Source organism: Cygnus olor, chromosome 12 (assembly GCF_009769625.2).
Source record: "Cygnus olor isolate bCygOlo1 chromosome 12, bCygOlo1.pri.v2, whole genome shotgun sequence".
Taxonomy (NCBI): Eukaryota; Metazoa; Chordata; class Aves; order Anseriformes; family Anatidae; genus Cygnus; species Cygnus olor.
The window spans coordinates 19,082,746-19,098,153 of NC_049180.1; the positions used below are offsets into that span (position 1 = coordinate 19,082,746).

At 37.2% G+C, this 15,408-nt stretch overlaps 1 long non-coding RNA gene across 2 annotated transcripts in view; it reads right to left on the reverse strand.

Moving 5' to 3' along the window:
• The window catches only part of LOC121076875, a 49,844-nt gene that overhangs the window by 21,268 nt on the left and 13,168 nt on the right, over nt 1-15,408 (reverse strand). The gene's annotated exons all lie outside the window — the stretch shown is intronic.

Genomic DNA, 15,408 nt, shown 5'->3' on the forward strand with positions numbered 1-15,408 from the left:
AATTGTGATGATCTTCAAATCTTTGTATACTCATTACTGTACTGTCTATACACAGCCATACATTCCCATTGCAAAGGTAAGGAATGTTACCACCACGTACAAGAAGTTCCAAGCTTGCACTTCAAGAAGTGCTCCCTAAATGCAGCTAACACGTTTAGCACAGTCAGTGCAGCATTCTCCAAGATTATCAATGCTACCTGTTCTGACTAAAGATCAGCAACTCAGGATTGGCTCAAGTTAAACGGTAGCTGCTTATTACAACATTGAGAAATCATACTTCTGTTTTGTTTGTGTTTTTAAAACAAGAACTTCTTCCTAACTACTCCTCATGCAAAGCCTGCATTTCCCCCAGGCACAGTATGCTTTAGCACTTCATTAGATGGACAACATTGAGCTTATTTAAAAATAGGCAAGCAGTGTCACAGCTCATTTGCTCTGATGCAATTGTCAGAAGGTAGTTACAGCCCGCATGCCCAACCACAGGGAACATTTGGCATAAAACGACACAGCAGGAGCAGTGTTTTTTAATATAACAAAACACATTGGTTTGGCAGAAGGAGGCTTTCATGCTGCAGGCAAATGGGAACCTATGCCTCTCTCATTTCTTGCAATGAATTTCTGCTGAAGTTCAGGAGATGTGGCATTCAGCCAGTTTTAGGAGTTTTAATGAAGTCACAGTCACCCAAGTTCAGTTTCTTTTTGAGTAGTAGAAACATCCTGCATGAAGTGGTACTAATGTAAATGAACCCAAGCAGTGTTAAGAATTATCCTCAGTTACTTCAAGAGCCTCAACAAATCCCTAAGGGAGCAGTACCCACAGAGACCCACAAAACAGCAGCTCAGTGGCATGGCAAACGTTTAAATTTGAAGCGTCATTATTTGGAATCACATCTGTAACAGCATATATACCAATTTCCTACCTGTGTTTCATGCCATTCTTCCTTGCTTTCATTATACTACTAATGCAGAACTGACACCATCACATAACGGTACCATGTATCTGAAGGGTCTATGAACTGTTTAGCCATCTCCGGAGACATCTGGCTAAGTGGATAAGAATGAATGACAGGAGAGGAAAGAAGAAAAAAACAACAAAATACTGGGGGAAGTTGCAAGGATTTTGAAGACATTTAGCAAGTCCCCAGGGAGTAAGAAGATACAGATCCAAGGATACACAATGCATAAATAAATATCCACACCATGGTCGACTTCACTTCAGTGCTCTAATATAGAAGGGCAACACTACAATAGCTTAATAAATATTCCCTTTACACAGCAGCTTTTCAGATTATTAAAAAATCACCCTTTCAATTCAATGAACCTTCCATAATTTCATTGGGTTTTCCCACATAGCAGTACTAGGAGACTACTCAGCAGTTATGCATCCGACAAGATCAATGTAAAACTTGAAGCATTTAATTGAAAAAAGCAGTGTGAATGTTTCTCTGCCCTACTATACATACATACAACGGGTGAATTTCCTCCATTTCCTAATATGATTTAAAATCTATTGCAGATTCACTTTAAAATATGTATCTTACATCCTTAATGCCTTCTGCACTATGTCATGGTACAGAAACATTGCACGGTAAACTGTAACATCAAATTCCTTAGTAAAGTTGGCTTTCAATCTCAAAACATTTTTTTTTGTACTGCCTCAGGCATTTTTTCCCCAAATTGACCAATTGTAGGTTAGCTCCTTCATTCTGCAATGAGCATGAAACATTTGCCTAGATGAGAAAAACACAAAGAATTACAAGAGCTTAGTAAACAGTATGAATATACAGCTGCAGGTAAGATTTTAGACAGCAACACCAATGATAATCCTCTAAAAGTAAAAAAAAAAAAAAAAAAAAAAAAAATATTTAAAGATATTGTGAATATAGTTTCAGAGCAGAGAAAATACAAAGAAAAAGGAAGGAAACCTTACAAAATACAAAAAGATAGGGAATCCCTGAGGTCATGCATTGTAACAGAGCCCCAGGAACTCTTGGCATCATAGGAGGAAATGAGAGTGAACAGTGATGACAGCCGTCAATCTGTAACACATTCAGTTGCCACGTTCATCCAGGCGTATGACCTGTAGTCATTTTTAAATCAATAGTTTGAAGATCTGAGAAATAGTGAGAAATAGCTATCTGATCCAAAGCCAGAGAAGGAGAAACATTAGCAAGGTTCTCAAAATTAGAGGAAAGCATGTTAGTCAAGATCCTAAAATTCTGAAACACGAGTTCTCCTTAATGCTGTGTTTTTACGACTTCAAGGCACAGATTCAAAAACCTCTCTGGGAAACACGATCCAGACTCTCCCACTCTCCAACCTCCCCCAAAACCTGCAACTCAGCAACTGTAACAGTGAACAGCCTCACAAGAACATCAGACACTTCTCTCAGCACTCTGATGCACCCCATTTGGACCTATAGGTCAAGATTTCTCAAGAATTCCTCAAATATATGCTTTTCATTTGTCTGAAAAAAGTAGCCCTGGGTGATACAGTGACCTTACAGAGCAAAGAATTAGATCAAAAGTTATCTTATCTTGCTAAAATATAAAACCCTATTTGGCAGAGGGAAACAGTGTTCTTTCCTCTTCAATGCTAATGTTAAGGGAATCAAGATGATTTCTCTTATGAGATAGCACCTCATCAACAAGCTGTCTAAACACAGGAAACACTATTTCAGCATGGTAAGATTAAGACTAAATACAGAAAGCATCTGTAAAGTGTTTTTAAGTTCATATTTCTAACAAAGTATTGATTTTTAAGACCAAGTTTGTTGTAATACTTCTACAAGTTACCACACAGTGAAAGCTCTAACAAAAGCCAGGCTAAATGTACAGCTATTAACAGTCTCCGATACAGTACAGTCTCCAATAAGGTGGGATAAAACTCTATCAATTAGAGTACAAATAGCTTGCTAAGTTGAATAACCTGACTTTACATATGTAAGAAGAAAAGCTCTCTGCGCACAGAAGAGGAGGCTGAGGAGGGACCTCATTGCAGCCTGCAGCTTCCTCAGGAGGGGAGCAAAGGGGCAGGTGCTGAGCTCTGCTCTCTGGGGACAATGACAGGACCCAAGGGAACAGCATGGAGCTGGGACAGGGGAGGGTCAGGGTGGGTGTTAGGAAAAGGTTCTGCACTGAAAGGGTGGTCAGGCACTGGGACAGGCTGCCCAGGGCAGTGGTCAGAGCCTGCTGGAATTCAAGAAGCATTTGGACAGTGCTGTCAGAAGGTTTGATTTTTAGACCATTCTCTGTAGAGCCAGGAGTTGGAGTCAATGCTCCTGTGGGTCCCTTCCAACTCGGGATATTCTATGATTCTGTAAAGATTACCCAGAAATCAAATTTGTAAAGCAGTAGGACATGTAGTGCATAGGCTTGAATTTTAATTAGAAAATAGCCTTCATCTTCTTCCAGAACAAAGTTTAAGTTCAGGAAGAAACCAAGACAGAGGCTACTGATCTTAGAATTAGCATGTAACCAGTAAGACTACTAGACAGGCTTCGGTGCCTCCAGGTGTCAAATCTTCAATGGATGTAATTTTATTACCTATAAACTACGTTGGTATTCTTCAGTAATTCTGGCAGTAGGCAAGTAGCTTCTCCTCGCAACCATGGACTTTTGTTTTGCTGATTTACATGCCATCGAAACTACTATTAGTATATCTAGTAATATCTATATCAGAACCTAAAATTGCATCCACATATTACCTCTGTAAATATACTTTTCTAAATGTAATTTGAAGTATACAAACAACAAGTCTGAATCCCTACAGAACAGCCAACACTTTGTATATGCTGCAATAGAAAAATAAGTCATCCAAACATGGTTTGTCTTACAGCTATAGCTTGAAGTAGTACCTTTAAATTACAGCTGACAAGCAAGGAAAAGACCTACAAATTTAAACATACAAACTACCCCCAGCTCTCCCAAGTCCCAAAACATCAGCACTAACAGTGATGCTATCAACAGTACTATCAAGGCTCAACAGATCAACAGTGAATGGCAGATCTACCAGCAAAAGTGGAAAGAGTTATTAAAACCTAACTGAGCAAGATGTCCCAGTGAGGTAAATTGTATGCAGAGATTAGTTTTAAAATTCTATTTTATTTTCAATCTTTTCACACATATTTGACCCATGCTTTTAGTTGCTTCCTTGAAAAAAAATTAATCAGAAAAATAAAGGATAAGAATAACATACAGTCCAGAATATGGATTTTATTTTTTGTGTTAAGAACTGCATCTCACAGCAGTCACTGACATGAGACACCCCCCACCCACAGTATCAAATACTGTAAAACCATGAAGAAGTAGCCCCTTTAAGAATGTGGTTAATACTCTGAATAGAAAAAAATAAAAAACACAGGGATATGGAAGAGAAAAAGAATATAATACAAGCTAAAGGACTATGAAAGTCTTTAATTAGTTCTGCAATTTACTGCTTACTTCATATGCTGATGTGCTTTTTTCTTTTTTTTTCTTTTTTTTTTTTTTCAATGGAGCTTTTATGAGAGAAGGATAGTGAAATGGAAAGAAAACAGAAGAAAAATACATACCATTTGAAGGAAGGGCAAACAAAAAAAAAGGACAAAAGAGTTTTGACCATGAATCAAGAATTATCTTGCTAAACAACCACTTGAGATTTTGTTTTGATTTTTCCCACTTTTCCCCTTCAAAAAGTATTCTGAAATAACTGCATAACCTGCAGCAGTTCCACGGAGAAGACTTAGTCTGAAAAATGGCAACCGAGCTCAAACCACTGTAACAGGTTTGTGCATACAGGAAGCAGTGGGACAGGCTGCGAAGGCAGTGAGGCACTCCAGTGGGTGACTACAGACATTCATGTACAAGGAGGGCAAAAAAAGATTGTACTAATAAAACAAAAGTGGGGGCTACAAAAGTAACAGTGCCACCTGTTTGGCTCTGCAAAGTGCTCTATTTTTGTGCCCACCCCAAAAGTGTTTAAGACAGTTAACTTCTATTCGTTTTAAGGATTCTTCTCTTCCTTTTCTCCTTGCATTTCTCGTCTTCAGCATGGTCATTGTGACAGTATATAAAATGTCCTCAGGAGACTTTTGCAGTGGGAAAGGCCAAGCAATTACACCTGAAATGGAAGGGATCTTGCTGTATCACAGCAAGGCAAAGCAAAACCACACTCAAGTGCTGAAGCTAAACTGAATAAATTGCTGGTTTTTACCACATTAACATGCATGTTACTACATCTTTAGAGTTACTATAATTTCTCAAGAATTTCCTAGGTCCTGACCTATAAGAAAAGAAATGCGCGAAAAAAAATTAAGCTGTATAGGACATTCAAGAAATCAAGTGCTGGTAACTAATGAGAAAAAAGAATCTCTCGACACTGAAAACTACAGTAAAATGACAATAAAATAATTCAAAAAGTAATAACTCTTACAGATGGCATGAAAACAATTTTGACATATAATCCAACATAGCATAAACTGAACAAGATCTGTGGGATTTGGAAATTATAGTTCCATACGGCTGCTGTTACATTGAACCACCAGAGATTATTACCAAGTTTGTCAAACTACTTGTAAAAATTATCTAAACAAGTAGGTTAAAATAATTTTTCAGAAAGGTGAAGAACCTATCAAAAAAGTCAAAATTGAATGAGTTTAACATTTGCTAAGCTACAAAAAATACTTCATTGACATTTTTATAAATCAATGCTGTTCAAAGATCATACTAAAGCTGATAAGAGAAGCAGTAACATAGAACAGGTGTTGTAGGTCACCATTACATAAATAACCTCAGAGGAGCAAACCATGCTCAGATTAGCACAATAAAGCATTCATGTCTCATATGCTGACAACCTGTGGTCCCCTGCTTCTATATAAGAGCATTTTGTATATGAACACATTACTTTTCCTCAACAGGGATTCCTATCAGGATCTATTTGGTAACAAGAAGCATTCAACATTACATTTCCTTGACTAGTACATAGATTTGAAAATGGCAATGACCACAAAATTGGAGATAATTTCCCATTTCTTATAAATCCTAATAGAAGAAGAAACCCAAGCAGATTCTTTGGAAAACATTGGCAACAGAAAAGATTGCAGGCAACTACTTTTCTCTAGAAGATATTAAGTAGGTGATGGAACTATAAAGTCTGTTATGAGAGCAGCAGATGGAAAACTGCTGTATTTTCTAAGCAACATTTTAGATTATGTGCTAAATTGAAACAGCAGGTCAGCAACAAGATTTGAAACAAAACCCATTCAAGTGATCAAACTTGAATCTAAGTTAAAATACTTCAATAGTTTTAAAAGCAAGTTCCTGCTACATGGGAGGTTCAGCACAAAAACAGAAGTGTTTTTTTTTTTTTTTTTTAATTTTTAATTTTTAATCCTCCTTTGAGTTATTCTCTGAATTCTCCACTGCACCATGGAGCACACATGCATATAGACAACCACCAAAGAACACACAGAGCATATGCATATAGATGAAAGGTATTCTTTTTCAATTTAGACCTTTACCATAAAAAAGACTGAATACAAAGTTTTAGAAGTGATACAAATAGAACTGAAACTAGTTTAGAAAGTCCTGTAAGATTTCAAACCAAATACACTATCAAACTTAAGATCTGCCACAGGATGAGGCCAACGAAAAACTTTTTGTTGTTGGATTGGTCTTTTTTTGTTTGTTTGTTTTTAAAAGATTTAAGATATTACAGAAATGTCGTTACATCAATAGCAGAGAGAGATAATCAGTGACAGTAATGATCAGTAATTGGTAGACATGCCACTGTACGTAGGTGAATACTCAGATGGAAGACAAATTCCTGAATTGGCTAACACAGCCTTTCTTATGTTGTGCAATTCTGGCACTGCACCATTGTACGGAGATTTGAGTGGTCATAGATTGGGACTACTTGTACAGCAAGACTGATTTGGAAGAAAGTAGTATGCTCTTGATTAATGCCCTTATTGATCTCCCAAATTAACCCAATCAATGAAGAGCTGACCACAAGCATAATATACAAAGTTTTTAGTGATGATTTTGAATTCTATCTCTAAATAGATCACTCCATAGTACTTGCATTCACACTAACTGAACAGCTTAATGTAAACAAGAACCAAGACTACATAATTTTAAGGTCTTATTTTGATCGGAAATATTCTTTTAGAATTAGCACACTGACAAAAATACATGCTTAAGTTTACAGACAAATTTTGAACACTATCTTTGTCCCACAAACTTCAAAGTGTTCAATGATTATTCCTATGACTTTTGAAAATATTTGATTTACTTTACATTCTAGCTATTCTTATTGTCTGAAGACACCCATATTTCCATCAGCAAATCTAGCATTTTTAATATATTTCTTGGTTACTTAGTGGAAAGACTTGACAATTTATCTACGGTAACTTTCCTTTTTCTGCTTTTTAATTTCCCCCCTTTTTTTTTTAAAACCAGATTTGATGCATGTATTAAAAAGCAACACTACTAAACTTTCTATATGCAGTCTCATCCAAACATTTTAAATAGCAGATGCACAAACTCTGTATGGGATGTGCCAGAAATTAGTTGTCTTGACTTCAGGTGTCACAGAATTAAAGTGGAATCACACAACTCATTTATTTCAACAGGTATGTTGTGATTTTGTTTCTTTAACTACAGATTTAAAGTAACAGGAATAGCATGATATGGTCTAAAATACACAGTGACTGTCATGTTGGTGTCTCACTACAGCATTCTCAGACATTGTAATTTGGCTGTATTTATACAGAGCAACTAAAAATTCATCTGTCTCAACCTAACAGCTGGAAAATACATGGAAGGCATGAGTAACTAATTGTGGAATGCAATTCTTCTGCCTTGAGGAACACAGTCGTTAATTCAGATAACCAGAATATGCATTCTGGACAACAGTCCAATTACTTTGGGAAAAAAGGTATGAGTTGCATACATCATTCACCACTGGCTATATCCCCAGACAGCAAGCATATTTCACACCTCCATTTCCTTTCACCAGAGAGATCTCATCCACATTTCAGAGGCTGTTCCCACAGCCAAGTGAGGTTTTAAGATGCTTTCAGGCCTTACATGCAATATAAAAGAAAATACTCCCATTACACTATTTAGGCACTTTATTTGGCTAGCCAGTCTCCCTAGAATCCTGCAGTATTCATGGGATCAGAGGATCCTCCAGAGAGGAAGCCTGAACCAAGTTCTTAGTCACCATTCGAAAGATCTTCTCCATCTTCTACGCTGGTTATAAAGCAAGCCTATGAAAACCACTTGGCTAACTTAACAGCAAGGAGCTACCTGGCAGAAGTGTTTTCCAAAACATCAACCCAAGATTTTCTACACAAAGACCAACTACCAACTGATGGGGCAGGAATATAGACAAGGGTGGTATATGAAGATATGCTCAGACAACGTGCAAAACACGGCAGGAATACTGAACAACAGAAGAACTTGTATATTTATATGATAATAAATTTGCTTAACTATTACCAATATTACCACTGCTCAAATAAGTAAACCAGACATTTCTGATAACATGTAATTAATTAAAATACAGTTATAAATTATGTTTTTACCTATAACTTAAATTCTCTACTACAACTTTTAATCCCACATGGTAAGAATGGAGGTAGTAGAGCAGTGATTGGTTCATTTAGTTCTCCTGTAAGATGTTGTTTACATTCAGAAGTCTTGCCACAGGACAAGGAACTGAACAGACATGGGATAACTTGTGATTAGCAATGTAACAGAGCAGATGTATACCAAATTACAAAGACCATTATGCACTGGAAGCTGATCACTAGCCTGCAAGCCTGAAGTCGCTCATCTGTTGCATTATGAACAGTGCTCTGATCAGGAAGCGTTGGTAATTTGTTGAATTACCTTTTATTGAGAAACTGTCAAGATTGCTATTTAGAACTGTAACTTCTGATTGCTTCTCAGCTATTATTTCCTTTCCCATCTCATCTCCTCTCAAGAGCAATGACTAATACACAAGGGTCACAAAATGTAACAAGCAACAGTTAGATGATGGGAGGGAAAAAAAAAAAAAAAAAAAGACAAACCCTGGAAACCAGAGATCATTCTCCTTGGCCTAATCTTACATTTCCTTTGACATCAAGCCTCCAATTAATGTTTCCGACTCACATATCTCCTCTGTTTCTCTCTGGGCTCCTCGTGACATGGGTGACAGCTTATTTCATTTGGTAAGCCATCAACTTTAAGTGTTTTACTTGACAGGATTGAGCTGCCCTGTCTCCTCTGGTAAATCGCCTGGGGCCAATAAATAAGTGATCGTTGCTGGTGAAAATGGGTATATGAAAATACTAGGACCACAGTTGTAGTCTTTTCTCACTAACAGCCCTTCAGCACAGTGCCAAGCACCCTTCCTGAACAGAACACCATCTAGCATGCAATACAAGAAATTGTCTCCAGACAGGCTTAGACTACTAGTTGAAACATAACACAAAATAGCTCTTGCAAGTGGATGCAAACATATCCTAAACATCTCATCCAACATTAGTGATGAAAAACCAGTAACAGAAAAGGAGACAAGAATGCAGGAATATCTAAGAAGTTAAAACAATAAATTAGATTGTCACCAGGAATTACCCCACCTGCATTTAACTAGTTTCTTGGAAATTTCTAATTCTGTAATGAAATGTGAAAAAATCCAGTCCACTTCTTCTCATGACATACTGAAGCAGATAAAAATGATATAGATCTCTCCAGTAAGTAGCTGAATGAGCTCAGATGCTCATTATGGCCTTAAAAACCAAAAGCATCAAAAACATTATGTGAAGATGCGGTTTGTTACCTTTATTTTTGTAGAACCTGAGCTGCTACTTACCTATTTGAACAAGAATTCTAATGCAGTTAAATTCCATGAAATCTAAAATTCAGCTCAAAAACAAAATATACCAATATCAGGAAATACACTGATAGCAAATATATATTCCATTAAAAAAACCAAACACACTATAATCAACCTTGTTGATTCCTCCCATATCACTTTCTTTATACAGGGCCTTTATTCAGGCCCTAAGGATTATACAGACAATGACAGAATACCCAAGCATCACAGACAGCAATAATAATAAAAAAGATAGAGAAGTTACTTTGTCTAAAGGGAGTAATCAATTTTGAAGCTCATTCAAATTTGTCTTTATAAATTCAGTGTACTTTTTTTTATTTGCAAGGGTTTCAAAAATGACCTAATGTAAAGAGAGCATATTCCTCTTCAGTGAGATAAGTGTTACATGATAAACTGCTCCAGTGCTGACACAAGACATAAACATGCAGCATCCATCAATCCATAAATCTGAAAAGAGCTAATGTAAGAGTTGTAACTAAGAGCTTCAGAAAGTCCTTTCTTCTTCAACAGTTAATATTGCACTACATTATTTGAACATAAAAATGCCTGTCTCTGCAAATACATAACACATTGTATAACCTAATTCTACCTGTAGGACACTGAATGACAATTTTCATTGAAATGAACAGGAATGCTAACAAAGGTCAGTCATCCATAACTGTGTGATAAAAAAATAGAGGGTATTTGTGAAGAGACAATCAAAATAGCCAATATAAAAAATAACAAAAAATCTTTACCTTTTCTTGAATTACCAAATCTGTTAAATATTAAGAATAAATATAATTTCATATTAATATTCAGTTATGGAATACTGTTATCAAATTAATACCTATGGAAAAAACATCTTTAACTTGTTCTGAAAATTCTAGGTTGGTATTAACTCTATTTACACTCAAAAGAATAACTTATTTTCCTTCCTCACCCCCAACTCCTTCTATGAGTACTTGAACAAGGTCCTCCACTGTAACCAAAAAGTAAGTAGAGACTGGAGGAGAAACAAACTGATCCTACCTTCTCTTTGTTCTAGTTCTGTTACATTGTTTGTCCCTAAAAGGTAAGGCCTTTAGGGTATAAATATTATTATACATCTTAAAGCAGTCCTAAAAAGCCTCACAATCCCATGCCCTGGTACTAACAGACAATTTTACCTACCTTGGTATCTGCTGGGCGTAAGCTATTTGGAATGTACTACAAAATTTGTCAATGCAAATGATCGATGTAACAACTAGGGTAGAAGCTCTACATGTAGAAGGACCTGTTACCCATCTCTAAGGGTAGAAGACGAGCTAACTGCAGACTAATCAGCCTAACCTCAGTCCCTGGAAGGGGTACAGAGCAAATCCTCTTAGAAGTAATTTCTAAATACATGAAAATGAACATAACTGGGGCAGTTAACCTGGATTTACCAAGGGTCTGATCAAATTCATTGCTTAGCACAGTGAGGTGACAGGTGCTATGAACAAGGAAGGCAAGGGCAGTGAAAGTCATTTATCTTAACTTCAGATACTCCTTCTACACAGTTCCTTATCGCCAAATTGGTGACATAACAGTTGGGTATATTGACAATAAGATATGGGGAAAACTGGCTAGACTGCCAGGCTCAATGTGCCAGGCATAAAGTCCAGCTGGCAGCCAGTAGCCAGTAGCAAATGGCTTCTCTCAGGGATCTATTAATGCCTTCATTAACAACCTGGATGACTGTACAAAGGGCAGTCTCTGCACATGTTCATGACCACCAGGTAGGGGGAGCAGTCAATATACCAGAGGGCAGGGCTGCTACTGAGAAGAACCTGGGCAGGCTGGAGAAACGATGACAAGAACCTCATGAAGTACAACAAAACCAAATACAATCTTTTACACAGAATGGAATAACTCTGTGCAATAACATAGCTGGAGACTGACTGGGAAGCAGCTCTGAAGAAAGAAAAGAAGGTGGGGGTCCTGTTGGACACCGAGTTGAACATCAGCAAGCAACACACCCCTGCAGCAAAGAAATCCAATTTCATCCTGGACTGTATTAGTGAGAGTGTAGCCAGCGAGTCCAAGGAAGGTTTTTCTTCTTGAGGGAGAGCAGCCAATGGGAACCCAGGCATTAAACTCTAACAAGGACTCCTAGATCTCTAACTTCAAACTGGGGTAATTCTCAAACAAATCCTAGGCCTTATAGAATGGAATTTCATTTCTACAACTCTTCTACCCCATGTCTCTATAGCCACCTAAATTGTTTTTCTCCCCAGTTTCAAAGCCTACCAAAATTAGTGTGAAATGACAAAGTCCAATAATCCTCAGCATTAGGAAGACACCAAGTCTGCATCTAATGTCTGACCCGATATGAGCTGCAAATATCTAAAACACAATGAAGGAATTTTATAGCAACAAAGAGTGTTAATACAGCAGAAAGTAAGGGATTGTTGCCAGAGAAACAGTGATAAGCAAGGACGGCATCGCTATAGCAACCGGGTGACATCAACAGATTTTTCCTATTCAGTGCACTGGGTGATAATGAACTGACAAAACAGCAGCTTCTCTATCTGTCTGCTCCCTGGAGGTGGACAGAACCCCAAATTTCATCGTTTCACACTTAGGGCATGCCTAATTAGGAGGTTTACAGGTTTCTTGACATCACTATGTTAGATCCCCTAATGTCCATTTCCTGTGTGGAAGTCCAAAGAGAGGCACATTCACTCCAAAATAAAAGAACAGCTCTCGCTGTCCCTTCGGAACAAAGCATTCTAAAGAGAATGAGAAGAGTCAAGGAAAAGATGGAAATATGGTCCATCACACAGCAGTGTGCCTCTCAGGGATCATCAGGCCACAGCTGATCAGGCAGCTGCACAGCGAAGTTTAAAACAGGATAAAATAGATTAGGTTTCAACTCCTGCCAAATTAATGCTTACTTTTAAACTTCTAAATTTTCCAAGAGTAATGGTATCTTTCTAGACCACATTATCACATTGTGCAGAATGCTTTAGAAACAGTTAAACTTTTTGGTGGTGTTGGTAGTTTTGTTTTTGTTTTCTAAGACCTTGAATAGTACTATGTGCTCAATGAACTCAATAGAAATGAGGAAGTACATGGAAAACAACAGGTGATAATATAAATAGAAAATAAAAACTAACTAAGGCTTGGAGGAATAAGAAAAATATTTCAGCATTTATAAAAATCTATAATATTTGCATCTCAAATAATACATATGACCCCAACTAGGGAGATTACACTAGTCTTGTCTGTATCAAAGGAATGAAGAAATTGCCCCTTGAAATTTGTTGCAAACAAACCCACAATGTAACCTGACATTTGTCCTACAAGAAGAAATGCTGAATCTTTATTTAAAAGCCCAAACCTTCCATCTACTTAAGCCTAGAATATCCCTGCTATTTAAGAACACAACAATAAGAAACACATTGATAAGTTGAAAGATTTGTTAAACGGAATGTTTAATTGAGTGGTTACAAGGCTGTCTTCTGTGACTATGCCACAGTAGAATGTCCACCCAAGCTACTTTTAAACTGGGTTGCTTAGACACCAGTAGCAAAGCAGCTGCAGGACCAGTGCAATCTACGAATTGTTTCAAGATGCTGAACAAATATTCAAATAGCTCACAGTGAGTTTCTGGCTGCAATAATTAAGATGAGAAAGACAAGTAAAATATACACACTCCAAAGCAGGCTAACCTGGGAAGAACTACATTACATCATGGTCACAGTGATGTATCCACCATAGCTACACCTAAGACAGTCAAAGCTTACAGAATTTATATTTTAACAGGATAACCAAAAGATAAAGTCCCATACGAGCCCAGCAATGTTCTTGGTAAGCGAGGAACAAGATTAAGGCTTCCCTATTATTTAGATTGTAATAATACCTGGCATTATTTAAGCTTTTGAAATTTTTAATATGTTTGATTTATATGAGATTGTGTAAATGCAACTGAATTTACATAATTTCATGGTATTTGTGACAGCCAAGAGGGCAGAAGGAAAGATACAGGGAGGAAAAGTATCTGACAAGTTTTGATTTCCGATATTTGATCTCACAGTTCTGCCTTGTGAGGAAGAAATTATCTGCAGCTAGAATTGAATTTCATTCTCAACTCAAAGGTTACAGTCCTGGTGGACATGATATGAATACCTAATGATAAGTCCATCTGTTGGGATTTTGCCTTTTGGAAGAAACACTACTTTGGGGCAAGACTCTCCTTGGATCCAACTACCCTGTGACAATAGTACGTTAGCATTTCAAGCTTGTAACAAGGGTGGAATTATCTCCCATATAAAACCACAAACAAGGACAAAAGTGCTTTGCAATATTAAAAATATGAACCATCAGAAGTAAGATAGTTTCAGTTCACATATTAAGTCTGAAAGGACTCAACACTCTTGCACATTTAAGATCAGAAAGTAACAAGTGGCTCTCACAAAACATGAAAAGTAGCAGTATCCCTATTTGTGTAGTTTCATTGTTTCAGATAAAATTCGGGAAGACAAAGAAATAACTTAGCACAGAAACTCAACACTAGGATTGTACATAAACCAATTATAACTACAAATTGTTTATCAAATGCTCATGTGTAAGCATCAACAAATTATTGTATGCTCATGTATCTCTGTATAAACCCAACAGATGTACTGAGATGCATTTCTTGAGCTGCACTCTCTTTTAAGTTCTGGTAAGAATGGTTTGTATTGTTCTATACTGCAGTTCCTAAGGGTACAAGCAAGAAGACAGGTCTTCCACATTCTACGTCTTCACAGGGTACTGGAATTACTTAATCATAAAGGCTTAGTAATCCAAGTAAGAACCTTGGTTTTATATTTGTTCCTGGTACCATGGAGTCATTTCACTGCCAAAGACCTAGGTCCTGCCAGCACACACTAGCAAGAAACAACGTAACCACTGAATTTTAAAGGCCACACTGAAACAGCCACTAGACTAATGAATTGCTTCATCTGCTTGAGGAAAGCAAGGCTTTGCAGAGGGATTTGGATAGGCTAGATCGATGGGCCAAGTCCACTCAGGGGGTACAATTCGAGCAAGATCTGATAAACACAGATCACATTGAATACCATTTGTCCTCAAGACAATGCTTGCATACATAACATTTGCACCATTATGCCAGTTGCTCAGAATAGATAGTAATCTCAAGAAGCACAGTGGAATTTATGGTTTTCTCTAAATGCCCATGAAATCATGTAGAGCCTTTCAGTTACATCAACAGGCTTTTGGTCAGGGCCCTACAGAGTTTCTTCATTTGTGAAGCAGGTGACACGTTGAGCAATTTAGAAAAGATGAAGCCTAGCATTCCCCACCTGCAAACCATCTGTATCTAATTATCGCAACACTAATTAGAATCATTATCAAGAGAGATTAAAGCAACAAACCCCTGACTCTTACAGTACACTTCACTCTTTTGGAAATTAAAAGACAGGCCACTTACAATGCAGTTTAAATTAATTTGTTTCAGTTACCTCTCTAACACCAGACATTTACTGAATGAGTTATGTTTGTCTCTGTGCCACAGCCTCTTGAATTTTTCATTGA